General features: G+C 49.2%; 7 non-coding genes across 7 annotated transcripts; 3 read left to right on the top strand and 4 right to left on the bottom strand.

Moving 5' to 3' along the window:
• Positions 1-1,169: 1,169 nt before the first annotated feature.
• On the bottom strand, positions 1,170-1,241 carry Trnap-cgg (transfer RNA proline (anticodon CGG)). The gene has a single exon. It is a non-coding gene; the product is annotated as a tRNA-Pro (tRNA).
• A 221-nt stretch (positions 1,242-1,462) lies between these two features.
• Positions 1,463-1,535, top strand: Trnav-uac (transfer RNA valine (anticodon UAC)). Its single transcript has one exon. It is a non-coding gene; the product is annotated as a tRNA-Val (tRNA).
• Positions 1,536-2,170: 635 nt separating this feature from the next.
• On the bottom strand, positions 2,171-2,243 carry Trnaq-uug (transfer RNA glutamine (anticodon UUG)). The gene has a single exon. It is a non-coding gene; the product is annotated as a tRNA-Gln (tRNA).
• A 7,627-nt stretch (positions 2,244-9,870) lies between these two features.
• On the top strand, positions 9,871-9,943 carry Trnav-uac (transfer RNA valine (anticodon UAC)). Its single transcript has one exon. It is a non-coding gene; the product is annotated as a tRNA-Val (tRNA).
• A 7,784-nt stretch (positions 9,944-17,727) lies between these two features.
• Positions 17,728-17,799, bottom strand: Trnap-cgg (transfer RNA proline (anticodon CGG)). The gene has a single exon. It is a non-coding gene; the product is annotated as a tRNA-Pro (tRNA).
• A 221-nt stretch (positions 17,800-18,020) lies between these two features.
• Trnav-uac (transfer RNA valine (anticodon UAC)) lies at positions 18,021-18,093 on the top strand. The gene has a single exon. It is a non-coding gene; the product is annotated as a tRNA-Val (tRNA).
• A 635-nt stretch (positions 18,094-18,728) lies between these two features.
• On the bottom strand, positions 18,729-18,800 carry Trnap-ugg (transfer RNA proline (anticodon UGG)). The gene has a single exon. It is a non-coding gene; the product is annotated as a tRNA-Pro (tRNA).
• Positions 18,801-26,502: the final 7,702 nt, after the last annotated feature.

The following is a 26,502-nucleotide window of genomic DNA, read 5'->3' on the forward strand; positions in this document are numbered from 1 at the left end:
TAATGCAGGCGTCCGGGAGGCCGTTTCTGTGGGAGACATCTGGGAATAACTACAGACACGGCCGTTTCATTAGCTCAGGAACGACCGCGATGCTCTTATCGAGCTCTGCAGATTGACCGGACTGCAGTGCGGAATTTTCTGCTAGTGGTGGCTCGGGGTTAAGAGAAGTCGGGAGGTGTGAGCAAAACTACATCGGGAAACCGAAACAGACGACTCATAACGAAAAGATTGCGGAATGTACTGCAAAAGCAAACGTTGGAGAAGACGAACTCTGAAGCCGTCGGTGCTTTAACAATCATTCCGTGCAGCAACGATAATCTGGGAAGAGCGAAGGGTGGGTTCCGCTCGACCACACAACAAATTTTATATAATGTTCTACTTGTTCTAAATTTGCGTTTCCAGATCATCAGTAAAATACTGTGTGATTTACACCTGGCTTGCTTCTTCCAAAAGCGATATTAAGAAATACATCGACTGCAACGTCATTAGGGGTCGCGGGTCCGGGCGCCGGCGCGCCAGCGGCGGCCAATCGGGGCTGCTGGTGCCTCCATGTAGAGCTACTGCTACCGCTGGGCCCGGGCTCCTTGCCGCTAACGAAGTGATTGCTTTTGGTGACATCATATGCAATAGCGACTGCGCGAATTGACGGTAGCTCGTACGGAAAGCAAGAGTAGCTGATGCTACCGAGGACTCGGCCGCGAGCTTGTCCGACGACTTCTTGGGCTCTTATTCGTGGTGGCATTCAGACAGGCAAGGGTGCTGTCGATTGTTGCGTACGAATGCGAAATACCTGCATTGTGCGTTTCCGCAAAGTGATTTTTACGCCAAAGTTGTGATCGTCCTGCAAGTTGTGTCACATGTGGATCTCAGAGCTTAGCAGTTTCCGTGGTGTAGCGGTTATCACGTCTGCCTAACAGGCAGAAGGTCTCCGTTTCGATTCCGGGCGTAATCACTTTTTCGTCGCACTCAACAAGACACTTGCTACAATCTCTACTGTGAACATTTAAATCAATTTCAAACGTCCAACCACCAGGCTGCAGATGGCTCAAATGATACGTGAAACTCTTTCAGAACCGGCTACTTGGTTTTTGTGCTTACCTGGAGGGCAGGAAATGCGCGGAACAGCCGCCGGCATGCCGGTAGTCGCCACACGTTTGCACAAAACGCAAGGGCTCGTCCGGGATTTGAACCCGGGACCTCCTGCACCCGAAGCAGGAATCATACGACTAGACCAACGAGCCTTCTCGATGCACATGACTATCGCCTCCGTTCTTGGTATCACCGTGCAGAGCTGCTGCTCACCCAGCGTTCTCCCTGGCTGTTGCGGTTTGATTGTTTTTATCGTTGTCTTTTACTATAGCAACTTCTAGAATCGGACGGAGCTCGTAGCCGATGCCCTTGCTTACGCAGGAAAAATCTGTTGGAGCTACGGTTTTCCAGGTAGTACAACGGCAAAACCGTCGTTTCCGTGGTGTAGCGGTTATCACGTCTGCTTTACACGCAGAAGGTCCCCGGTTCGATCCCGGGCGGAAGCACGACTTTTTTTAAACCCGTTTTCGGATTCCATTTCCGAGATAACGTCACGTCTGCGTGTGCGGGATAATAAATGTCGTGTGCTACACCGATATCGCCTCATTTTACTGTCAAATGCTCTTGCTCCCATAGTGCACCGGTATTCAGTAACTCAGAACGCTCGTAGCTCCATTCTGGCCTGCAAAATTTAGTATCCATTTCTTCAAGACTACTTCAAGTTCGCTTCATACTGGCTTTCCTGATCTCTTTGCACTCGCCTTGTCACAACTCTGTTGAAGTGTGAACGTAACTAATAGTGAGAAACTCTTAACTACGCTCAGTCTTGTATCCCACTCTTTGGTTGACGTTGTCGCTAATCAGATGAAGGTAGACTGCTCCACGATTGAGCTTCGTCTCCACTCACGGTGCACACGTTCTGCAAAGACAACCTTTGTTTTCCGTTGCATGCAAGATTACTGTCGGCTCTTCTACAGAAATCGACCTATGTAATTTACTGGTATCAGATTCTTGCCATATCAAACGGTCCCTTCATGACCGTAGGGCCACACACAGCGTGCTGCGGCACGCATCTGTTCTTCATTGCAGAGCTACAAACGTGGGTGAGCTCCACCTACTCTTCAGCACGGTCAAAACGGTAGGGCTCGTCCGGGATTTGAACCCGGGACCTCCTGCACCCAAAAGCAGGAATCATACCCCTAGACCAACGAGCCACTTGCCGGTGGCAGTGAAGGTAATCCCAAGCAGTCCAGCTCCGAGGAACACAAACTTTCATGTAAATCAGAAAGAAAAGCGCTTTCTGAAGGCAGCGCCCACCACTGATGGAAAGAATATTAAAGGCAATGAATGTAGAGTGAATAATTTCATCGCGCTCTGCAGATGAACAGACGGTGGTGTTTCACTTTCGTCATGTGCTTTCTTAGCATCAAGGGAAAGGCAAATGCACTAAACAAAAGAACACCGGGAATCCGAAACACCAACTCATAACGAAAAGATAGCGGAATATACTGCAAGCAAAACTTCCAAACACGACTCCTGAAGGCGTCGGTGCCTTAAGAATTATTCTGTGCAGCAATGATCATCTACGAAGAGCCAACTGTATGTGTCGCTCCAGCACGCAACTTTTTTTGATATCGTTTTACCTAAATTTCCATTACCTGTTCGTTACAAGAATACCGTGTGGCTTTCAACTGGTCTGCTTCGTCCAGCAGCGATAATAGTAACTAAACCGACCACAGTATCATTAAAAGTAGGTCAGACACAAAAGTCGGAGTTGCTCTGTAGCTCATGTTATTCTGCTTTCAAATGCAATTGTACGGCTGGGAGTAGGGGCGTACTCCTGTAATGCAGGCGTCCGGGAGGCCGTTTCTGTGGGAGACATCTGGGAATAACTACAGACACGGCCGTTTCATTAGCTCAGGAACGACCGCGATGCTCTTATCGAGCTCTGCAGATTGACCGGACTGCAGTGCGGAATTTTCTGCTAGTGGTGGCTCGGGGTTAAGAGAAGTCGGGAGGTGTGAGCAAAACTACATCGGGAAACCGAAACAGACGACTCATAACGAAAAGATTGCGGAATGTACTGCAAAAGCAAACGTTGGAGAAGACGAACTCTGAAGCCGTCGGTGCTTTAACAATCATTCCGTGCAGCAACGATAATCTGGGAAGAGCGAAGGGTGGGTTCCGCTCGACCACACAACAAATTTTATATAATGTTCTACTTGTTCTAAATTTGCGTTTCCAGATCATCAGTAAAATACTGTGTGATTTACACCTGGCTTGCTTCTTCCAAAAGCGATATTAAGAAATACATCGACTGCAACGTCATTAGGGGTCGCGGGTCCGGGCGCCGGCGCGCCAGCGGCGGCCAATCGGGGCTGCTGGTGCCTCCATGTAGAGCTACTGCTACCGCTGGGCCCGGGCTCCTTGCCGCTAACGAAGTGATTGCTTTTGGTGACATCATATGCAATAGCGACTGCGCGAATTGACGGTAGCTCGTACGGAAAGCAAGAGTAGCTGATGCTACCGAGGACTCGGCCGCGAGCTTGTCCGACGACTTCTTGGGCTCTTATTCGTGGTGGCATTCAGACAGGCAAGGGTGCTGTCGATTGTTGCGTACGAATGCGAAATACCTGCATTGTGCGTTTCCGCAAAGTGATTTTTACGCCAAAGTTGTGATCGTCCTGCAAGTTGTGTCACATGTGGATCTCAGAGCTTAGCAGTTTCCGTGGTGTAGCGGTTATCACGTCTGCCTAACAGGCAGAAGGTCTCCGTTTCGATTCCGGGCGTAATCACTTTTTCGTCGCACTCAACAAGACACTTGCTACAATCTCTACTGTGAACATTTAAATCAATTTCAAACGTCCAACCACCAGGCTGCAGATGGCTCAAATGATACGTGAAACTCTTTCAGAACCGGCTACTTGGTTTTTGTGCTTACCTGGAGGGCAGGAAATGCGCGGAACAGCCGCCGGCATGCCGGTAGTCGCCACACGTTTGCACAAAACGCAAGGGCTCGTCCGGGATTTGAACCCGGGACCTCCTGCACCCGAAGCAGGAATCATACTTTTTTTTTTTAAATTACCAGCGTCTGGCTCGAACCCACGACCCTGGGATTAAGAGTCTGACGCTCTACCGAGTTTTTTTTTTATTTTTTCTCTACCACTTTTTTTTTCTTTTTTTTAAGCCATTTTTTTTCCTTTTTTTCCTGACTCTTGTGTAAAAGAATTGATGAGTGGTCAGTTCCGTGCAGGTGGAGACAAAGCGGGCAGGGGTCGAATCCCGAGGCCTGTCCACGATGGCTCCCCCTGCCCATCCCTGAGTCACTTCTCCAAGCAGACAGTTTTTATACATATATTTTTTTTGTTATAGTATTAATATTTTTATAGTTGTTTCTCCTCTGCTCCGAGGTATATAGTGCTGACACATTTGGAAAGGAACATTTCTTCTTTTTCGTGTGTCAGTTGTGTGTTTTGATCCATATCGAAATACTTTGCTCTTCCGTTAGAGGTGTGAAATTGACACGAATAAGCAAACAAGTATAAGGAGACTAATGAAAAGAAGTAAACTGACCAGGTATAACAGAAAGTGTAACTTAAGAAAAATAGAATAAAACTGAATAGATTTCCTCTTGATTGGCTTCGATCATCCAATGTGGTCATCCTATGCCATGTTTTTCAAAGGTGATGTCCATCATGTTTCCGAATAATTTTTTACTGTTAGTGACACATTGAATCTTCCAGTATGCCAGCTCCATGTAGGTCAGAAAACTAATATAATCGTCTTTTCCACGAACATTAACGATGTAGTTGACGTAGTGCCCTAGGATCCACATTACTGTATTGTTTTTCGTGGCTGGATAAAACTTTTTGTCGGGACGCAGTAGGATATCCAGTTGCAGATTGTCTTCCGCGCTCCTTGACAGTACCGCAATCCTTTTCTTGACCCATCGCCAATTCAGTGCATGGCCGCCGCAGGTAAACCGATGGATCAGAGAATCGACGAGTCCACAACAGAGGCAGAGATTTGTGTCACTTAACCCAATTGCATGTAGTTTTTCATTAGTGGCAATTGTGTTATTTACCACCCTGTACCAAGTTGAAGCAACATCCGAAGAGTGTACTTTCAAGCTGATGTTGGCCCACACCGTTTTCCAGTCAGTAGTCGGATACTTCCGTTCTATTGTATTTGGGGTCGCCGACTTTTCCCACTCACGTTGCAAGTCGCGAGTTGACAGTGGTCGGCGCCGTAGAACACCAACATCTGTATAACTAACATGAAGGAAAAATTCCCTGATGTGTTTCAATTTGTAGTGGATTCTTCCAACGTCAATAGGAGGTCGCACACTCGCTGGACGCACTGTGAGGTACAACTTTTGAGTAACAGTGCAGTGGCTGTCATGCAGTAAAGTCGTGGTCCGCTTGACGTACAAGGCCATTGCCTTCCCGGCGATGTTAACCAACTCAAGCCCACCAGTAGTTCTCGACTTGGCTAGTGTATCGGAGGACAATTTAAATATGGTTCCCTTCCAGATGTATTGATTGGCAACCTGCATGATCTTTCTGGCCTAAAGCTTGGGAATGGGAAAAAACTGTGCAACATAATACGCCTTGGAGAAGACGTAGGTATTGAGAATCCTAATTTTTTCTATAATGTTCACAGCACGCCAGCGACATTCGATAATGGTACCCTGTATCAGATGCGTCACTGACTTCCAATTGGAGGCCGCCATTTTCAGAGGGCATCTATTCAAGGTGATTCCTAGTAGTTTGTGAGATTCCACAAGATGCGCCCACGGTATAGTTAAGCTCTCAAAACCCTTGAGATCGAGCACTTTACATTTCTGGTCACTTAGTTGTGCTCCAGACACTGCACTATACTGGTCGATCGCCCGTTTAATACGGACCACCTCGTCGTCACTGCGTAACAGAACGGCAACATCGTCAGCGTATGCACGGACGATGAATGTGTGACCTGACATTGACACACCTGACAAATGGTGATAAAGAGACCGAAGGAACGGTTCCAGTGACAGCACAAAAAGTGACATAGAGAGTGGACTGCCCTGGGGGACACCCCGCTGAATGGATATTGGTTGCGTCAGCTGTCCATTGACTTGTATCCTCGCCGATATGCCAGATGTCAAATTGCGAAGGACTTTTAATGCCCCTTCCTCGAGTCCTATTTTGTCCAGTATGTGAAAAAGATAGCGGTGGTTCACATGATCAAAGGCTTTATGAAAGTCTAGAAATAGCAGGGCACAATTCAGGTTGGTGACTGAGGCAATGGAGATTAGGTCCCTAATTTCAGACATCGCAGACATGGCATTCCGTCCTGGCACGCAGGCCTGGTGCCGCCAGACAACTTTGTGAAGGAGCGGCGACATTCGGGCGTTAACAGCTCTGGCTATAGTTTTGTAGTCAAAATTAAGCAGGGTGAGCGGGCGCAGATTATCAAATCGCTTACACCCTTTGCGTTTGGGAACAAGGACAATTTTACCCTCCTTCATCGCATTAGGAACAGGCGCCCCGGCAATGATTTCATTTAAAATTTCTGTAAATGTAACACCAATTACATCCCAATACCGAAGGTAAAACTCCTTGGGTAGGCCGTCCAGTCCTGGGGCTTTGTTAGCGGGCGACTTAACAATAAGTTCTAAAGTCTCCTCGACACTAAACGGAGCCAGAAAGTCACGATTATCATCCGCAGTAACGGACGTGTCCATGAATTGGAGTACAGTAGCAGTCAAGTCATCATTGGTTGGGTAGTCCGAATACAGGCCGTGATAATATCTCTGAATTGCCGTGACTATGTCAGGTTGCCGAGTGAGAATTTCCCCGTTATTAGTTGCCAGTTCGTCTATAAATAAGCGTCTACGGTTGGTCTGATGCTTAATAAGATGGTACATGGAAGTTGTCTCAGATTGAACCAAAGAGTTGACTTTGGACTTGATTTTTAACCCTTCTAGTTGTTTACGTTTGATACTGAGCATCTTAGCCTTGATTTGCTTTATTTGAGCAGTGTAAATATTATTGACGCCAGATTTGTCGTAGAGCTCCCTTAAAATTGAATAATAAAATTCCGTGGTCTTCTTTGCATCCCTCGATTGCGTATTACAGTACGAAATTAAATACCGTCGCAACTTTGGTTTAGCAAAGGACGTCCACCACTCTACTTTCGTACGGTACCTATTGACAGAGCGAAGACAAAAAGTCCAAGTTCGTGTGACAAGTTCCTCGAGATCGGCGTCCTGAAGGTGGGAAAAGTTCAACATCCAGTGACCTCTGAATCGTTTGGTGGGTTGTCTGTCCAGTTGTATGACGGTTGCGTAAGCGCAGTGATCGCTACATGGGACGGGAATGACCTCTGAATCAACAACATGTTCTCCGAGCTGAGAAGACACATATATTCTGTCGAGGCGGCTACTCGAGGTGGAAGTGAAGTATGTAAATTTCACAAGGGTAGGGTGAAGGACTTCCCACGTATCCTGGAGATTCATTCGTAAAACCAGATCATGAAGCTCCTTACAATAGTTAAAATTTGGCCTCTGATCTTTTTGATGCACAACACAGTTAAAATCTCCGCCTAATACAAGGGCAGTCGGATTTTTACGAAGCAAGTAAATTAGTTCGTCTTTAAAGAACTCGGTCCTTGCGAACCTGTGGTCACTCCCGGAGGGCGCGTATAGGTTCACGAGCGTGACGCCGAATATTTTGCAGCATATGCCACGCCCTGACTCCAGTGTTTCAACGTCCGAGACGGGGATGCCCTCACGCACGAGAATGGCTGTACCAGTGCTAAGCTCGAAAGCAACATTGGTAATACAGTGGAAACCGGGAATGACCAGATCTGAAAGAAGGAATTCCTGCAATAGAAGTACATCAGCGGCAGACTCATATACGAACTGCCTAAAGACTGCAAGTTTCAAATCAGACGTGATCCTGTTTACATTAACACTCAGGAACTTGTACGCTTGTGCCATGTAGTTTACGGAGCTACTTTAAATTAACGTGATCATCGTCTCCGGCAAACCAGTCCATTCGTGAAACAGCTGGTGGAGAGTGGCCATCACCATCGTTTGCATCCGAGAGGGCTTGCTGTTTGTGTTTGCTGCGTGGTACATTCAAGTTCGGTTGGAATTTCTTTTTGTTCCTCCCGCCACTGGCGACTTTTTCCGCAGAAAGTGGCATCGGAGAATCTACACAGGTCTCCTGTGCAGGTTGCCCTGCGACAGCAACGTGCAGTTGCGTCTCGCCGGTTAACCCTTCCAGAGACACGCTAAGTTCTTGTTTGGCCACACGTTGGGATTGTGTGGAAACACTCTCTCGGTCAGGTTGTTGACAAGCAAGGCTGAGATCTCGCTCTGTGTTGACACACTCGTAAGCGTGTTTGTTGTCAGTGTCGCATTGCTGTGATACGAGTTGTGAACTTGGGCACACCCCGCCGACGTAACTGTGGGCAACGTGCTGAGGTTCAATATCGGTCGGTTGGAGAGCCGACGCGATAGACGCGGATGGTAAGCAACAACCAACCTGGGGCGTAGCACTACCGTCAGCGGGCGAAGAAGTATCAACTTCAACGCTTTATTCTGGTAGAGCGTCATGCGAAAGCTCAGTGTCTCCTGCCGGTTGTTTGATATCAAGTGTGGCAGGTGTTACCGGTACGGAGACGCCTTCATCGGAACTACTACTGTCGCACGTTCGACGTCTCTTGGACGCTACCGCAGTGACGGGACGGGTGAGAGGGTTCTGATCCCCGCCCGTCGCAAGAGGAATAGCAGGGAACTCTTCTTCAAAAGGTTTTTCATGTACAGTCACAGTATCACTGGAGGGGGACGGCCCAGTACTTGTTAATTGAGTACCTGTCACTAAATCAGCTAAAGTGAGTCTCTTACGTTGCTGGAAAGTAGGCTTTAAGACGGTCACCCTTTTAGGGCAATTTTGCCGTAAATGACCACTTTCATTGCAGATAAAACACGTAGAAGCTTGTCCGGAATAGGTAACCTGCACCTTATAACCACAAACAAATACATGCGATGGGATGTTGACTTTGACTTGCATCTCAATCGATCTGATACCAGAAAAACATTGCAACTTATGTTGCCTGGACCACTTTTCAAGTCGAATGTTACGCACCTCGCCATATTTAGTGAGCACATCTTTTAAGAAACAGTTGTCTACTTCAGGGGGCAGGTTGTAAATACGAACGTTGGAGATCTCGACATCAGCGTTAGTAATTTTGACAGTACTCACAGTGCCGTCGCGATGCCGGAAATCGACGCCGCCGCCATGTTTCTGCAAAAGACGTTCCAGTAAGAGGGGATTCAGAAGCTTCACGAAGAAGCAGTATAAATCCAGGTCGTAGTAGGCAGTGTGAACTTGATCAGTGGTTATGCCTATTGTATCGACGATCCATTCATGAACTTCCAGTGAACTTGGCTGAACTGATCGTGTAGCCTTGTCAAACTCGAACTGCAGGGTATTTTTCCTTGGAATCGTGGGAACCATTTTGCAAATTAACCCAAATGGGCTAACTGCATACAGCAAATACTTCAAACAACGACACGAACACACAACCACGCACAATCACGTGAAACAGAAAGCACAAATACAACGTAAACAAGCAAGTGACACTGAGCGCTCCGAACGTCCGCACGCTGCCGCGTCGCAAGCGGTAATGAGTCAGCGTTCTCCCTGGCTGTTGCGGTTTGATTGTTTTTATCGTTGTCTTTTACTATAGCAACTTCTAGAATCGGACGGAGCTCGTAGCCGATGCCCTTGCTTACGCAGGAAAAATCTGTTGGAGCTACGGTTTTCCAGGTAGTACAACGGCAAAACCGTCGTTTCCGTGGTGTAGCGGTTATCACGTCTGCTTTACACGCAGAAGGTCCCCGGTTCGATCCCGGGCGGAAGCACGACTTTTTTTAAACCCGTTTTCGGATTCCATTTCCGAGATAACGTCACGTCTGCGTGTGCGGGATAATAAATGTCGTGTGCTACACCGATATCGCCTCATTTTTCTGTCAAATGCTCTTGCTCCCATAGTGCACCGGTATTCAGTAACTCAGAACGCTCGTAGCTCCATTCTGGCCTGCAAAATTTAGTATCCATTTCTTCAAGACTACTTCAAGTTCGCTTCATACTGGCTTTCCTGATCTCTTTGCACTCGCCTTGTCACAACTCTGTTGAAGTGTGAACGTAACTAATAGTGAGAAACTCTTAACTACGCTCAGTCTTGTATCCCACTCTTTGGTTGACGTTGTCGCTAATCAGATGAAGGTAGACTGCTCCACGATTGAGCTTCGTCTCCACTCACGGTGCACACGTTCTGCAAAGACAACCTTTGTTTTCCGTTGCATGCAAGATTACTGTCGGCTCTTCTACAGAAATCGACCTATGTAATTTACTGGTATCAGATTCTTGCCATATCAAACGGTCCCTTCATGACCGTAGGGCCACACACAGCGTGCTGCGGCACGCATCTGTTCTTCATTGCAGAGCTACAAACGTGGGTGAGCTCCACCTACTCTTCAGCACGGTCAAAACGGTAGGGCTCGTCCGGGATTTGAACCCGGGACCTCCTGCACCCAAAGCAGGAATCATACCCCCTTTTTTTTTTTTTTTTCCCGCACGACCACTTTTTTTTTTTTTTAAATTTCTAATAAGACGCTACCCCCTTTTTTTTTTATCTGGACAGGAAAGGAAAAACTACAAAAAAAATGTCTATTTGCCACCGCCACTTGTATTCTAACAAAAAAATAAAATTAAAAGCACCTCTTCAGGCGTTGGCACCTATCTACACCTATTCCAAAACAACAAACCTATTACTGCAAAGGTGTAGGAAAGGAAGAAAGTAGGGGGGAAGAAACATAGAGAGTAGCGATAAAAAAATGAAATTTGTTGTGAACAGGAACTTTTTTGTTTTTTTTTTTAGTTTATTGTATTGCATTTTTGTTTTCTTTATTTTTCTTTGTTTTTTTGTATGTATGTTTTTATTTATTCATTTTTTTGTATTATGGCAGCCGTTGCACCAGAATTCTAGGAGTCGCTTGCGCCGTCTGATTGGCGGAACATCCAAACGTGTCTTCTCGAAATTTTAGTGGGGATTCCGTGTGTAGTACGTTCAGAACATCATATCGGCAAAAAAGCATCAGCATCTCATGGCTTGGACGTTCCAGCTGGAAGGCGGGTCATGAATGGCGCTCCGTAGAAAATTGGAAAAGAACTGCTTGTATCTGGGGTTGCGAACAAGTGCACAATGTCGATCATTAAGGTACGTCCAATAACCTAGTTCTGATTTCTCATCGGGCCCAAAAAGGTAGCGGACTGTATGACCGCGTATCCAATTCACGGCATTAGTTTTTGTTGTGGGGTAATGAATCACATCCGGGAATAGAAGCGTCAGGTAAATAATCTGAGCAGGCGGCTGTCGGGTGAGGAAAGCCAGGATACGCTGCGCGAGCCTCCAGACGTCAGCAGACGGACCACATGAGAACCGATGAGCGTCCGTGTCCTGTACACCACAGTGAACACAGAGTGGTGTGTCAGCAAGGCGGATGCGGTGCAAACGAGACTGGTTGACCTGTTTGCCATTGACGGTGATATACCAGGTGGACTGAACGCTGGTGTCGAGGTAACCAGCATGCACTGCTTTCCACACACGGCGCCATATGATCTGGGGAAACTTGTGTTCAATGGGGTTGGGGGTTTGACACATTTGTAAGGTGTCGTATACAGTCTTTGTCTGGAGTATACGGAGAAGGGGTAAGGAGTGCAGAATGTAACTGATTTCAAAGAAGAAGTACCGAAAGTGATAAAAGGGGGGTGGAATGTCGGATAACATGACCGGGGCTGACATGGAGACTGGTGCGTATTCACGCAAAAGCAGTCCGGTCAGGCTCGTCGGGCAGCGACGCCAGACTTTCAGTTGGGAGCTAGCAAAAAGTGCGGTAACTCTGTCTGGCACATGGAATAAGCCCACTCCACCACGCTCCCGCGGGAGGGCAAGGGAGGAATATTGAACTTTAAATAACATCCCGGCACAGACAAAGGATCCCATCGCCATCAACATACGACGTGCGAGGGTAATCGGAACCGGGAACACTTGTGCCACATGGGGGATGCGTGAGGCGTGATAAACATTCACGTATTGCGCGCGCTGTATAATGTCGAGGGATCGAAGCCGGTGGTCCACAAGGCCAGCCCTGATCGTTTGTAGGAGACGTCGACCGTTGGTTGCCGCTGAGCGACGGAGGTCATTCATAAAATCAATGCCCAAACAGCGGACACTGGTGGCCACACTAAGAGGAGCGACAGATCTTTCTGGTAGACCCTCACCAATGAGCAGAACCTTCGATTTGGAAATGTTAAGAGAACTGCCCGATGCCTCCCCATAAGTCGTCACCCAAGTCAGAGCAGCGCGAACATCGTCTTCATTGCGGAGGTAGAGGACTAGATCGTCAGCATAGGCTGTACAACAGAAGCGGTGCCCATGCAATGTCAGGCCCACCAGGCGTTGGCGAAGCCCCTGTAGGAGGGGCTCTAATGCCAAAGCATACAGTATCGTGGAAAGTGGGCATCCCTGTCGGACAGAGCGCTCGATCGCTAGAGGCGCGGTGAGGCGACCATTACAGAGTATTCTTGAAGTTGCGCCGCTCAAGAGCCGCATTACCACGGTGATTGTACGAACCGGAAAACCCATGTGTTGGAGGACCGATTTCAGAAAAGTATGGTCGACACGGTCGAAAGCTTGACGGAAGTCAAGCGATGCCAATGCGCCAGGTAAATGTCGCGAGCGCGCGAGCGCAATCATGTCCCTATAACGGCAAAGGGCCGTATGGATGTTGTTGTCACCGCCCAACGAAGTCTGATCAAGGGAGGTGACGGATCTTGCTGCCTTCTTGAGGCGTGAGGCCAACAAACGGGTGAAAATTTTCATGTCACTGTTGAGTAGAGTGATGGGCCGGTAATCACAGATCCGTGATCGCCCATGTGGCTTAGGGACCAGGGTGATGACCCCATCAAGGAAGGTGGCTGGGATCATCGTTGTGGGTGACATCAATTCACGACAGATGGACGTCCAAGCAGGTAACAAAAGGTAGCTAAAATACTTATAAAAGTCGAGGGGGAGGCCGTCAGGTCCAGGGGACTTGTTGGCAGCCCCCACCTTGATTGCATCTAGGACTTCATCAGAGGTCACTTGTTGCTGAAGTTCTTGAGCCACATCCTCTGGCATGGTGTTGACAGTCATTGCTGCCACCTCCTCAATTAAGGTCGGGGGATGAGGGACGGCAGCGAACAGTTGACGGAAATGAGAATAGAAAGCGTGACCAATGTCGCATTGCGTAGTGTGTCGTCGTCCTTCCACATCTGTGAGATCGTGGATGAGGGTTCGACGACGACGTCGGCGTTCCCTGAGAAGGTGGTACATCGATGGCGTTTCATGAGGCATATGGTCACGGGTGCAGGATCTGACAAGAGTCCCTTCTAAGCGCCGTCGCGTGAGGGAAGTGATCTGCGCTTTAGCACGATGCACCATCATCTGACGATCAGGCGAGAAGGCCATCGAAGTGCAGTCACGAAGGACTGCATAATAAAAGTCCATGGTGCTCGCTTGCCAGGCTTTGAAGTCTTTGCCATATCCTATCAGCGCCCTGCGCAGAGCTGGTTTCGCGCATGATACCCACCACGATAAGGTGGATGCGTAGGCGGGGCGACGACGATGACAGAGGGCCCACGCATCCTCAACGATTCGTCGGCAGTCAGGGACAGTCAGGTGGGAAACGTTGAATTTCCACAAGCCGCGGCTGTGCCACACTTGTTGGCGGGCGAGGACGACATCGCAGATGTAGACGTCATGGTCAGAGAAAGCCAGAGGCCATACTTCGGCATGTCGAGTGTCGGCAGCAAGGGAACGTGTGAGGTATATACGATCGAGACGACTAGATGAATGCGCCGTATAATATGTGAAACCTGCACGGGTGCCATGCACCTTTGTCCATGTGTCAACAAGCTGGAGTCGGACCATATCATCTAGGGGACCCTCAAACAGCGGCGTTACCTCGTCAGCAAAGAAAGTGTGTCGATCACGACGTCGACTGGAGCCGGACGGCGCATATACATTGAGGATACGGACGCCGAACAGCGTGAGAGCCATACCCCTAGCATTAGCAAGGTACACTACATCTTCAGCAGGGAGTCCAGAACGGAGGAGGATGGCAACTCCACTACCGTTGTCAGAAGCATGGGAGATGTGTGCCACGTAGCCAGTGGGGGCATGGAAATCGGCGACAAACACTTCTTGGAGGAGGGCAATGTCGACATCAGCAGCATAAATGGTCTCACGGAACATTGCCAGTTTATGGGGGGCCCGAATGGTGGCCAGATTCATCGTCGCTATGCGGTAATGTTGGGGGCGTGTTCCCACCATTGGCACAGATGTTCCGGCAGAGATGTCTGGCTGGCGTGTAACATCTGACGTAGTCACCGTTGTCGTAATCACTGGCTGGAAGGTGGGTCAGGCACCTCCATGGGGCACTGCCTGATGGGAGGACCACCATCTCGAACTGCTCCTTCGTCGATATCATCAGCCCAGGAGACTGGAACAGACGGTGAGCGACTGTCACACTCCTCGGGGGCGAGTTGTAGCGACGCTGCTGTAGTGGGGTCCAGGGAGGCACCCTCCTTGGAATCCGTCATATTCGTGTGAGATCGTTCTTCAGATGGGACATCAGGAGCAGCCTCTCCTGTCGTCAGAACGCTCGAAGGGAGATCACTGTCGTGTATCAGCTCCACTGCCTGTGATGCCACATGAAGAAGTGTGTCGTCAGATGGCGTTTGACTCCTCTTCTTCCGTTTTCTGGGCGACCGTTGCTTTCGGAGGTGCTGTTCTGAATCAGAATGTGGATGTTCGATGTCCGAGGTCGCGCCAGTCTGAAGAAAGGCAGAGGTAGGCACCGCATTCGCGTCGATGTCCATCGAGCTCTGGAGAGTTGGTGGTGTCGTAGCCGTCAGAGGAGATGGTGCCGGTGAGGCCATGGCAGCACCGTCATTTCCAGTGGGGAGTGCCGGGTGGAGAAGAGGTGCTTCCTGAAGTGACGCATCGGGGCTGCGTACGGCTGTGGCGTAGCTATCTGGTAAAGAAGCGGCCGTCACTTTGGGAGCTGAGTCACTGGTCGGGACCTGGAGCAAACGTCGGCGGAGACATTCTGACCGAACATGGCCCTCCTGTCCGCAACCGGCACACGTCCGCGGCTGGCCATCATACATAACGATGGCTCGCACGCCACCTATCAGCAGATAGGATGGTACATGTTTGGAGAGTTCGATTTTGATTTGGCGGACACCATTCAAAACGTTGTATGTCGTGAATGTCTGCCATTTCTCCGCGATGTGCCCCACAACATTGCCATAGGGTCGGAAAGCTTCGACGACCACATCTTGCGGCACTTCGAAAGGGAGCTCAAAAACCCGGATTGTTCGAAGTCCGAAACCAGCGTGATCGACCGTCACCTCTCCAATATGTCCGTCAGAATGTTTGAACTTGAGTCCGCGTGCGTGTTGTCGAACTACGTTAGCACACGCTTCCTCCGTCGTCATCTTAATATAGACGATGCTGCTAGTGATAGAGAAATGAATACCTATCACTTCCTGAGGGTCCAGACGTAGCTCTTCGCGAATGAATTGCTCAATTTCAAAAGCGCGTGGTCTAGCATGTTCGGCTTGGAATGTTACTTTAACTGTCGCTCGGCGGTAACAGTGCGCCATGAGGTGCAATAGAAATGGACGCTACACAACACGAAATACCGCGACGCGGAAGTAAACAAACTACGGTGCGCTGTCCGGCGCGCGGAGCCGGTCCGCACGCGACCACGGCCGAAAGCCGACTGTACCCCTAGACCAACGAGCCACTTGCCGGTGGCAGTGAAGGTAATCCCAAGCAGTCCAGCTCCGAGGAACACAAACTTTCATGTAAATCAGAAAGAAAAGCGCTTTCTGAAGGCAGCGCCCACCACTGATGGAAAGAATATTAAAGGCAATGAATGTAGAGTGAATAATTTCATCGCGCTCTGCAGATGAACAGACGGTGGTGTTTCACTTTCGTCATGTGCTTTCTTAGCATCAAGGGAAGGCAAATGCACTAAACAAAAGAACACCGGGAATCCGAAACACCAACTCATAACGAAAAGATAGCGGAATATACTGCAAGCAAAACTTCCAAACACGACTCCTGAAGGCGTCGGTGCCTTAAGAATTATTCCGTGCAGCAATGATCATCTACGAAGAGCCAACTGTATGTGTCGCTCCACCACGCAACTTTTTTTGATATCGTTTTACCTAAATTTCCATTACCTGTTCGTTACAAGAATACCGTGTGGCTTTCAACTGGTCTGCTTCGTCCAGCAGCGATAGTAGTAACTAAACCGACCACAGTATCATTAAAAGTAGGTCAGACACAAAAGTCGGAGTTGCTCTGTAGCTCATGTTATTCTGCTTTCACATGCAATTGTATGGCTGGGAGTAGGGGCGTACTCCTGTAATGCAGGCGTCCGGGAGGCCGTTTCTGTGGGAGACATCTGGGAACAACTACAGACACGGCCGTTTCATTAGCTCAGGAACGACCGCGATGCTCTTATCGAGCTCTGCAGATTGACCGGACTGCAGTGCGGAATTTTCTGCTAGTGGTGGCTCGGGGTTAAGAGAAGTCGGGAGGTGTGAGCAAAACTACATCGGGAAACCGAAACAGACGACTCATAACGAAAAGATTGCGGAATGTACTGCAAAAGCAAACGTTGGAGAAGACGAACTCTGAAGCCGTCGGTGCTTTAACAATCATTCCGTGCAGCAACGATAATCTGGGAAGAGCGAAGGGTGGGTTCCGCTCGACCACACAACATATTTTATATAATGTTCTACTTGTTCTAAATTTGCGTTTCCAGATCATCAGTAAAATACTGTGTGATTTACACCTGGCTTGCTTCTTCCAAAAGCGATATTAAGAAATACATCGACTGCAACGTCATTAGGGGTCGCGGGTCCGGGCGCCGGCGCGCCAGCGGCGGCCTGTCGGGGCTGCTGGTGCCTCCATGTAGAGCTACCGCTGGGCCCGGGCTCCTTGCCGCTAACGAAGTGATTGCTTTTGGTGACATCATATGCAATAGCGACTGCGCGAATTGACGGTAGCTCGTACGGAAAGCAAGAGTAGCTGATGCTACCGAGGACTCGGCCGCGAGCTTGTCCGACGACTTCTTGGGCTCTTATTCGTGGTGGCATTCAGACAGGCAAGGGTGCTGTCGATTGTTGCGTACGAATGCGAAATACCTGCATTGTGCGTTTCCGCAAAGTGATTTTTACGCCAAAGTTGTGATCGTCCTGCAAGTTGTGTCACATGTGGATCTCAGAGCTTAGCAGTTTCCGTGGTGTAGCGGTTATCACGTCTGCCTAACAGGCAGAAGGTCTCCGTTTCGATTCCGGGCGTAATCACTTTTTCGTCGCACTCAACAAGACACTTGCTACAATCTCTACTGTGAACATTTAAATCAATTTCAAACGTCCAACCACCAGGCTGCAGATGGCTCAAATGATACGTGAAACTCTTTCAGAACCGGCTACTTGGTTTTTGTGCTTACCTGGAGGGCAGGAAATGCGCGGAACAGCCGCCGGCATGCCGGTAGTCGCCACACGTTTGCACAAAACGCAAGGGCTAGTCCGGGATTTGAACCCGGGACCTCCTGCACCCGAAGCAGGAATCATACCCCTAGACCAACGAGCCTTCTCGATGCACGTGACTATCGCCTCCGTTCTTGGTATCACCGTGCAGAGCTGCTGCTCACCCAGCGTTCTCCCTGGCTGTTGCGGTTTGATTGTTTTTATCGTTGTCTTTTACTATAGCAACTTCTAGAATCGGACGGAGCTCGTAGCCGATGCCCTTGCTTACGCAGGAAAAATCTGTTGGAGCTACGGTTTTCCAGGTAGTACAACGGCAAAACCGTCGTTTCCGTGGTGTAGCGGTTATCACGTCTGCTTTACACGCAGAAGGTCCCCGGTTCGATCCCGGGCGGAAGCACGACTTTTTTTAAACCCGTTTTCGGATTCCATTTCCGAGATAACGTCACGTCTGCGTGTGCGGGATAATAAATGTCGTGTGCTACACCGATATCGCCTCATTTTTCTGTCAAATGCTCTTGCTCCCATAGTGCACCGGTATTCAGTAACTCAGAACGCTCGTAGCTCCATTCTGGCCTGCAAAATTTAGTATCCATTTCTTCAAGACTACTTCAAGTTCGCTTCATACTGGCTTTCCTGATCTCTTTGCACTCGCCTTGTCACAACTCTGTTGAAGTGTGAACGTAACTAATAGTGAGAAACTCTTAACTACGCTCAGTCTTGTATCCCACTCTTTGGTTGACGTTGTCGCTAATCAGATGAAGGTAGACTGCTCCACGATTGAGCTTCGTCTCCACTCACGGTGCACACGTTCTGCAAAGACAACCTTTGTTTTCCGTTGCATGCAAGATTACTGTCGGCTCTTCTACAGAAATCGACCTATGTAATTTACTGGTATCAGATTCTTGCCATATCAAACGGTCCCTTCATGACCGTAGGGCCACACACAGCGTGCTGCGGCACGCATCTGTTCTTCATTGCAGAGCTAAAAACGTGGGTGAGCTCCACCTACTCTTCAGCACGGTCAAAACGGTAGGGCTCGTCCGGGATTTGAACCCGGGACCTCCTGCACCCAAAGCAGGAATCATACCCCTAGACCAACGAGCCACTTGCCGGTGGCAGTGAAGGTAATCCCAAGCAGTCCAGCTCCGAGGAACACAAACTTTCATGTAAATCAGAAAGAAAAGCGCTTTCTGAAGGCAGCGCCCACCACTGATGGAAAGAATATTAAAGGCAATGAATGTAGAGTGAATAATTTCATCGCGCTCTGCAGATGAACAGACGGTGGTGTTTCACTTTCGTCATGTGCTTTCTTAGCATCAAGGGAAGGCAAATGCACTAAACAAAAGAACACCGGGAATCCGAAACACCAACTCATAACGAAAAGATAGCGGAATATACTGCAAGCAAAACTTCCAAACACGACTCCTGAAGGCGTCGGTGCCTTAAGAATTATTCCGTGCAGCAATGATCATCTACGAAGAGCCAACTGTATGTGTCGCTCCACCACGCAACTTTTTTTGATATCGTTTTACCTAAATTTCCATTACCTGTTCGTTACAAGAATACCGTGTGGCTTTCAACTGGTCTGCTTCGTCCAGCAGCGATAGTAGTAACTAAACCGACCACAGTATCATTAAAAGTAGGTCAGACACAAAAGTCGGAGTTGCTCTGTAGCTCATGTTATTCTGCTTTCACATGCAATTGTATGGCTGGGAGTAGGGGCGTACTCCTGTAATGCAGGCGTCCGGGAGGCCGTTTCTGTGGGAGACATCTGGGAACAACTACAGACACGGCCGTTTCATTAGCTCAGGAACGACCGCGATGCTCTTATCGAGCTCTGCAGATTGACCGGACTGCAGTGCGGAATTTTCTGCTAGTGGTGGCTCGGGGTTAAGAGAAGTCGGGAGGTGTGAGCAAAACTACATCGGGAAACCGAAACAGACGACTCATAACGAAAAGATTGCGGAATGTACTGCAAAAGCAAACGTTGGAGAAGACGAACTCTGAAGCCGTCGGTGCTTTAACAATCATTCCGTGCAGCAACGATAATCTGGGAAGAGCGAAGGGTGGGTTCCGCTCGACCACACAACATATTTTATATAATGTTCTACTTGTTCTAAATTTGCGTTTCCAGATCATCAGTAAAATACTGTGTGATTTACACCTGGCTTGCTTCTTCCAAAAGCGATATTAAGAAATACATCGACTGCAACGTCATTAGGGGTCGCGGGTCCGGGCGCCGGCGCGCCAGCGGCGGCCTGTCGGGGCTGCTGGTGCCTCCATGTAGAGCTACCGCTGGGCCCGGGCTCCTTGCCGCTAACGAAGTGATTGCTTTTGGTGACATCATATGCAATAGCGACTGCGCGAATTGACGGTAGCTCGTACGGAAAGCAAGAGTAGCTGATGCTACCGAGGACTCGGCCGCGAGCTTGTCCGACGACTTCTTGGGCTCTTATTCGTGGTGGCATTCAGACAGGCAAGGGTGCTGTCGATTGTTGCGTACGAATGCGAAATACCTGCATTGTGTCTGGCGTGGGACCTGTTGTCTCGCGGTGCGCCTTTTGGCGTGGGCCAGTCCGCGCCGGCGCACCGTAAGGTACAGGGGTTCGCACTGGGGCGTATCGCTTCCAGTCGGACGTGCCCACAGGGGAAGTGATGCGTCATATATAGCCTCTCCTTCTCAAGTGGCTCTTTCCGCCTTCAAGTGGTGCCGGACGTTAAGCTCGGCATTTCTCGGGCTTGCCCGGGTGTGCCTTGCGACAAAAGGAAGAGCTGCGACCCAACCCGATGCGAAAGCGAAGGGTGCGTGGCACAGGGGGAGCTGTGTCGAGGGACGAACAGCTGTCCCTTTCTGTTCGCAGGGCCCAGACCAGCAGGATCCCTGCATGCCGGCGACTTCGTTCGTCGGCGTGGGATCGCGGCGCGAGTCGGCAAGGGCGCTTCGCCGCGCCCCTGGGTAACCGGGGCGTGTTCTGCCAAACCCAGGAGGTGGTGACACTGCCTGGGCCAGGTTAACTGGGTCCAGACCGCCGAACGTCTGGGGGACCGGCCCGCCACCTGAGTAGGAGTGGGTCCTTGGCCGAAGGGTGGAAACTTGGGCTAGTAGGCGGCGAAGGGCGAGAGGTGCATCCGCCTCTCCGGAGTGCGGGGTGTAGTTGCCGAGGAGCGTCGCGTGAAATCGCCGATGACGGAGCCATCGATGGGGACCAGTGCGCTGGCAACGGCGCGCTGAACCCGGCAGTTCGAGAGGGCCCTTGACCTTGGGGCGAGGTCGGTGGGCGAGCTGCAAGAAGTCCCCCCCCATGCCAGAGGAGCCGGTCCGGGGTAAGAGACGGGCTCCCACCTTTTTTATATCACTCGTAAATCATGGCGACGACAGATACGAGTGATTCGAGTGCGCCTCAACGTGCGTCTACTGCGCCTGATCCCTCTCCTCAGGACGAGCTGGGACAGGTCGAGAATGAGTCAGTTATGCAAAGACTTGCCAGAATAACTACGCTCATGGAGCAATCTGTAAAAAATGGCAAGATCAGCCAAGCCGGAATGTCAGCCATTAAAAATGAATTGGCAGCTTGGGCCATTGTCCATGCAAAACTAGAAGGTAGGCTCGAAGAATTAGTAAAAGAAAACAATAGACTAAGAAAGCAGCCAGTGAAAACTTGGGCGGCAGTGGCAGCGCAAGCTCCCACCAAGCCCAACACCACCAGAGAGACAATAAATAAGGTAACTAAGAGGCCAGATACGGCAGTCTTTTTGAGAACACTTCCTGGAGAAGACACAAGCATAAAGAAAATACAGGAGTTATTCACGAAAACCGTGGACCCTGTGAAGGAAAAAATAAAGATAAAGAGAATCAAACCGAGTAGGAACTCAGTCATCGTAGAAGTTGCCTCGGAAGAGGATAAAGAAAAGCTGCTGAAGAACCAAAAGCTGAACTCAGTGGTGAAATGTGAGCCACCAAGAAAAAGAAATCCTCTCGTCATACTTTATGACGTGCCATCTATTATGACGAATGAAGAGCTGTCAGAGACAATCAGGGCACAAAATTTTGAGCATCTAAGCGCTGAAGAATTTAATAATTGTTTTAAACTTAGATTTAAAACGGGTCCACGAGGTCGTGATGTTGTACATCATGTCGCTGAAGTGACAGCACAGATGTGGAAGAACATCACAACAATGGGCAGGATCTATGTTGGCTTCCATGCCATCAACACCAGAGACTATGTCGTGGTACCTCGTTGCCACAACTGTGGTGACCTGGACCACATTCTCAGGCTGTGCACCAGGGAGCCGGCGTGCACCAAGTGCGGAGAAAGTGGCCATAATCGTAAGGACTGTAAAGGTACACAAATCTGCATACCGTGCAAAAGCAGAGGGAAGAAGTCTTGCGGAGCTGTAGGTCGGAATTGCCCAACATACAGAATGTTGGAACAAAGATTAATCTCCAAAACTGATTATGGCTGAACTCGGCATACCGAACAGGATGCCGAAGCGCAAATCCCCGAGCAAGAGGAGGAGGGACGCCATGAGGGCAAGTAAATTCAAGTTATTTCTGAGGTCGCTTACGGGCGCCGGAAAACCTGAAACAACAGATATAGCCATTCAAACTGAGCCCCAATGGGTGAACATAGCAATACAAACAGATCTCCCTATAGCAGCAGCTCCCTCCTCTGAAATCCGGGGAGCAGAGCCGATAAAACATCAGAAACGGCAAGGGCATCCTGCGGCCATAACAGTCTCTGAAAAGCAACAGAACAAGCATGAGAAACCGATTCAAGAAAATGAAGTAACTAGCTCCAGCATAAATTCCACTGAACAGAGTACTCCAGTGGTCAGATTGCCACCTGTGGATCCTGTGAGGGTCTACCCTAATTTAGAATATACTATGCAGCTAGCAAGACTTGAACAGCCGGCTACCCTGACCACAGCCCTGAGACATGTGGTTCGTGTAGGACATGAAGAAGGAAGAAGGGTAACCTTCTCGGTGATGGAGGCTGTTGACAGAATCCAACTAAAATCAGTGAATCTCCCCACCGACTTCGGAGCCCTGCGGGACCTGCTACGAAAAGTCTTCGAAAGGAGAGGGGAGAAATTCAACTTAGACGACATTTACGAGCAGGCAGTTCTAGCCAATGGAAGAATTGCATTTGACTGGTCTAAAACCTGGCCAAATGACCGCATACATACATACTTCCCTTGACGACAAAGCTTAACATAGGACAACTAAATACACATAACAGCCGACTCGTAATGCAGGAACTCCGAAGGGAGGTGGAGGAGAGGAGATTGGATGTGCTCTGTCTACAGGAGCCGTACTCCCAAGCTGGAAAGGTCGCTTTTGCTGCCGCAACATGGCAGGTAATTAGCAAAGGAGAAGTCCCGAAAGCGGCGATAATAATAACAAATAAGCTCCTGAGAGTCACCACGCTCTCTCAATTCACAACTACCCACTGCAACGTCGTGGAGTTGCAATCCCCAACCGGAATCGTCTTTATAATAAACATGTACTTTCAGTACAGTGATAATATTGAAACACACTTAGATCACCTAACGAGAGTGACCACGGCGTTGCGGGGGAGAAAGTTGATAATTACAGCTGACATAAATGCCAAATCCCCCCTGTGGTACAGTGGCACACGAGATGCAAATGGGGAGAAGGTAGAAGAATTTATTATGGCAACCCAACTTGTGGTGGCTAATAGGCCGGGCAATCCTCCTACCTACACGGCGGGAGGAAGACAAGGGACAAATATTGACATAACTCTAACAACACCGAATGTTACAAACATACTCCAAAATTGGAAGGTAATAGGGAATGCCACCACAAGCGACCATAATTTAATAACTTTCACCATAGGGGATAGAGAGTGCCGCTGGGCCATGGGGTGGGAATTGCAATATAACTTTAATAGAGCAGATTGGGAGCGGCTAGCGAGGGAGTGCGACATTCCTCCAATACCGGGAGGGGACGCACAACAAGATATAGACGTAAACGACAGAACTGACGACATAGTGACCGCCATAACTAGAGCGGTGAGGGCTGCTGTACCAACCAGGAGGAGGGCCATGGCGGCCTCTCCGTCACCATGGACGCCTGAACTAGAGGAATTGCGTCAGTCTGTCAGAAGGCTAAGGAGGTACTACCAGCGCAGTGTCGTCTGGCAAGAGAAACAAAGATGGCAGTTGCGGTATAGGGAGGCCAAGCAACAGTTCCAAAAGGAACTACGCGAGGTCAGGACACGGAGCTGGGAACGCTATGTGCTCAGTCAACTTGTGCTGGATCCATGGGGACTTCCCTACAAGTTAGTGAGGGAAAGAATCCGCTCTCCTATGGAGCTATCAACTGTCAGGCACGGGGGCGGGATGACGGAGTCCTGGCAGGAAACTGCTGGGGTCCTCCTCCAGTCCCTGTTGCCTGATGACTATGCGGACGGGGAAACTGAAGCACAGCGGCAACTGCGAGAGGAGGATCAAGTGCAATATAACAACGATGCAGCGGTCTACCCCTTCTCGGAAGAGGAGGTGGCGGCCCACATAAAATCTCTCAAAAGAGGGAAAGCTCCTGGGCCAGATGGCATTGTGGCGGAGGTGGTGCAATTCCTGGCCCCCCAGCTGGTTGCGCCATTAACGCATTTATACAATGAATGCCTAAGGCAACAACAGTTCCCAAGGAGATGGAAAAAGGCAAATGTTGTCATTATACAGAAAGGACAAGATAAAGATCCAGCGGAAGTGTAGTCATACAGGCCAATCTGCCTGTTGGACTTGCTTGGTAAATTATTTGAGAAGTTGCTGGCTGACAGACTGGCGGCACACAGAGTTTTGTGCGGGATGAGCAGCAGGCAATTCGGTTTCAGGCCGGGGCGATCGGCATCTGATGCAATCGCCCTAGCAGCCGAGGTCTGCGGCTCAACCCCGCATAAATACGTGGTGGGCATCATGGTGGACATCAGTGGCGCCTTTGACAACCTGTGGTGGCCTTCGCTCTTCTCCTGCTTGCGGGAGAAAGAGTGTCCAGGGCCGCTATATGGTTGCCTGAGGAGCTATTGCGAGGAACGAGAGGTCTGGCTATCATCCTCTAGCGAGAGAGTTAGTAAAGTGATCACGAAAGGATGTCCCCAGGGATCGGTCCTTGGACCGCTTTTTTGGGACATCCATATGGAGCCTTTATTGGACAATCTACAACAATGCGAGGATGTGCTAGAGGTGATAGCCTACGCAGATGACCTCCTCCTGTTGGTCGGTGGCCGGAGCCGAGAAGACATTGAACCTAAGATAGAAAGGGCCATAGACAAACTTCAACAGTGGTGCCACACCACCAAAATGACAGTCTCACCAAGTAAGTCAACTTACTTACTGCTGAAAGGACAACTAACCAGGAACCCGACAGTCAGGATCGACGGTTCACCAGTATTACGAAGACGTGACACACGATACTTAGGAGTCATCATTGATGAGAAATGGAACTTCGGGAGGCACATTGAAACCGTAACCCAAAAGGCCCTACAAATTCTAAATAACCTCATTTCCATAGGACATAAAAGATTTCACCTCCCTCCACACCTCATTAAACTATATCATAATAGTATCTTAACCTCAGTGGTGGGTTACGGCTCGGGAGTCTGGGCGCATAGACTCACGAGGGTTGTGCCTGCCATGGCAGTGAGAAGGGTGCAAAGAAGTATGATATTACGATCTGTGGGGGCTTATAGAACGTCTCCAGGGGGGGCCCTGTTAGTCATAATGGGGCTCTGCCCACTAGATATAAAGATAAGGGAGCAAGCAGCCTGCTATTGGGCAAAAAAGGGGAATCTAGGTAAAATTGAAGAGATTATGGGGGTGAGGGTGGCAAATAAGAGGGAAATTATGAAAAGGGGAGAAGAATTATGGCAGGGGACTTGGGAAACGGAGGAAACCGGACGTAGAACTTTTCAGTTCATTCCGGACGTGAGGGAACGCTTGCAAATGAAGTATTTTGAGCCAACAAAGGGATTGTTCCACTTTCTCACTGGACATGAACCCTACCCGACATACCTATGTCGGTTTGGGAAGAAGGCAACGCCAGCGTGTGACTGTGGCGTCCCGGAAGGTACTCCTGAACATGTGATCTACGAGTGTCCTCTCTTCAATGATGTTGCAGCCACACTCCGAGATAGACAACCAAACCAAGACACATACCAACTTCTGAGACGCGAAGATACCTTTCAACTGCTTAACACTCTGGCAAACGAGGTATCACGTAAGGTGTTGATGGAATATCTGAGGGACATGAATTAACATAAACTCAGAAATATACACCGATTTCGTCTGGATCCCTGTTCCCATACCGCCTGTGCGCGGACTGGCCGACTATCCACCATAGTTGGATCCGCCGCGTGCAGGAATAGGGGGAGTAGGGGTCAACTCTACCAAAAGGGAAAGCACCGGATTTGACTTAGGATAAGCTTAGTTTGTAGGAATTAGACTAGGATATTTACGTTTAGGAAACTGCAGCGTAATAACATCTTGGCCTGCCTAGTGCCAGAGGCATGCTCTTCGGGTTTAGTTCGAAGAGCAAGGCAATTATCAGTAGGTTTATACTCTCTGCTGGCATATATGTGACGCTGCAGATGTTAGAACTTAGTGATAAGAAGTAGTATTTAATTGTAGGTATAGACAATAATATTAGTAATGCCCATTATTGTGAAACACCTGTAGCTCACTTACAAGTTAGAATTAAGAGCTGCATACTTGTAACAATCATTTTTTAAATAAAAAAAAAAATACCTGCATTGTGCGTTTCCGCAAAGTGATTTTTACGCCAAAG

Source organism: Schistocerca gregaria, chromosome 2, assembly GCF_023897955.1.
Source record: "Schistocerca gregaria isolate iqSchGreg1 chromosome 2, iqSchGreg1.2, whole genome shotgun sequence".
Classification (NCBI taxonomy): Eukaryota; Metazoa; Arthropoda; class Insecta; order Orthoptera; family Acrididae; genus Schistocerca; species Schistocerca gregaria.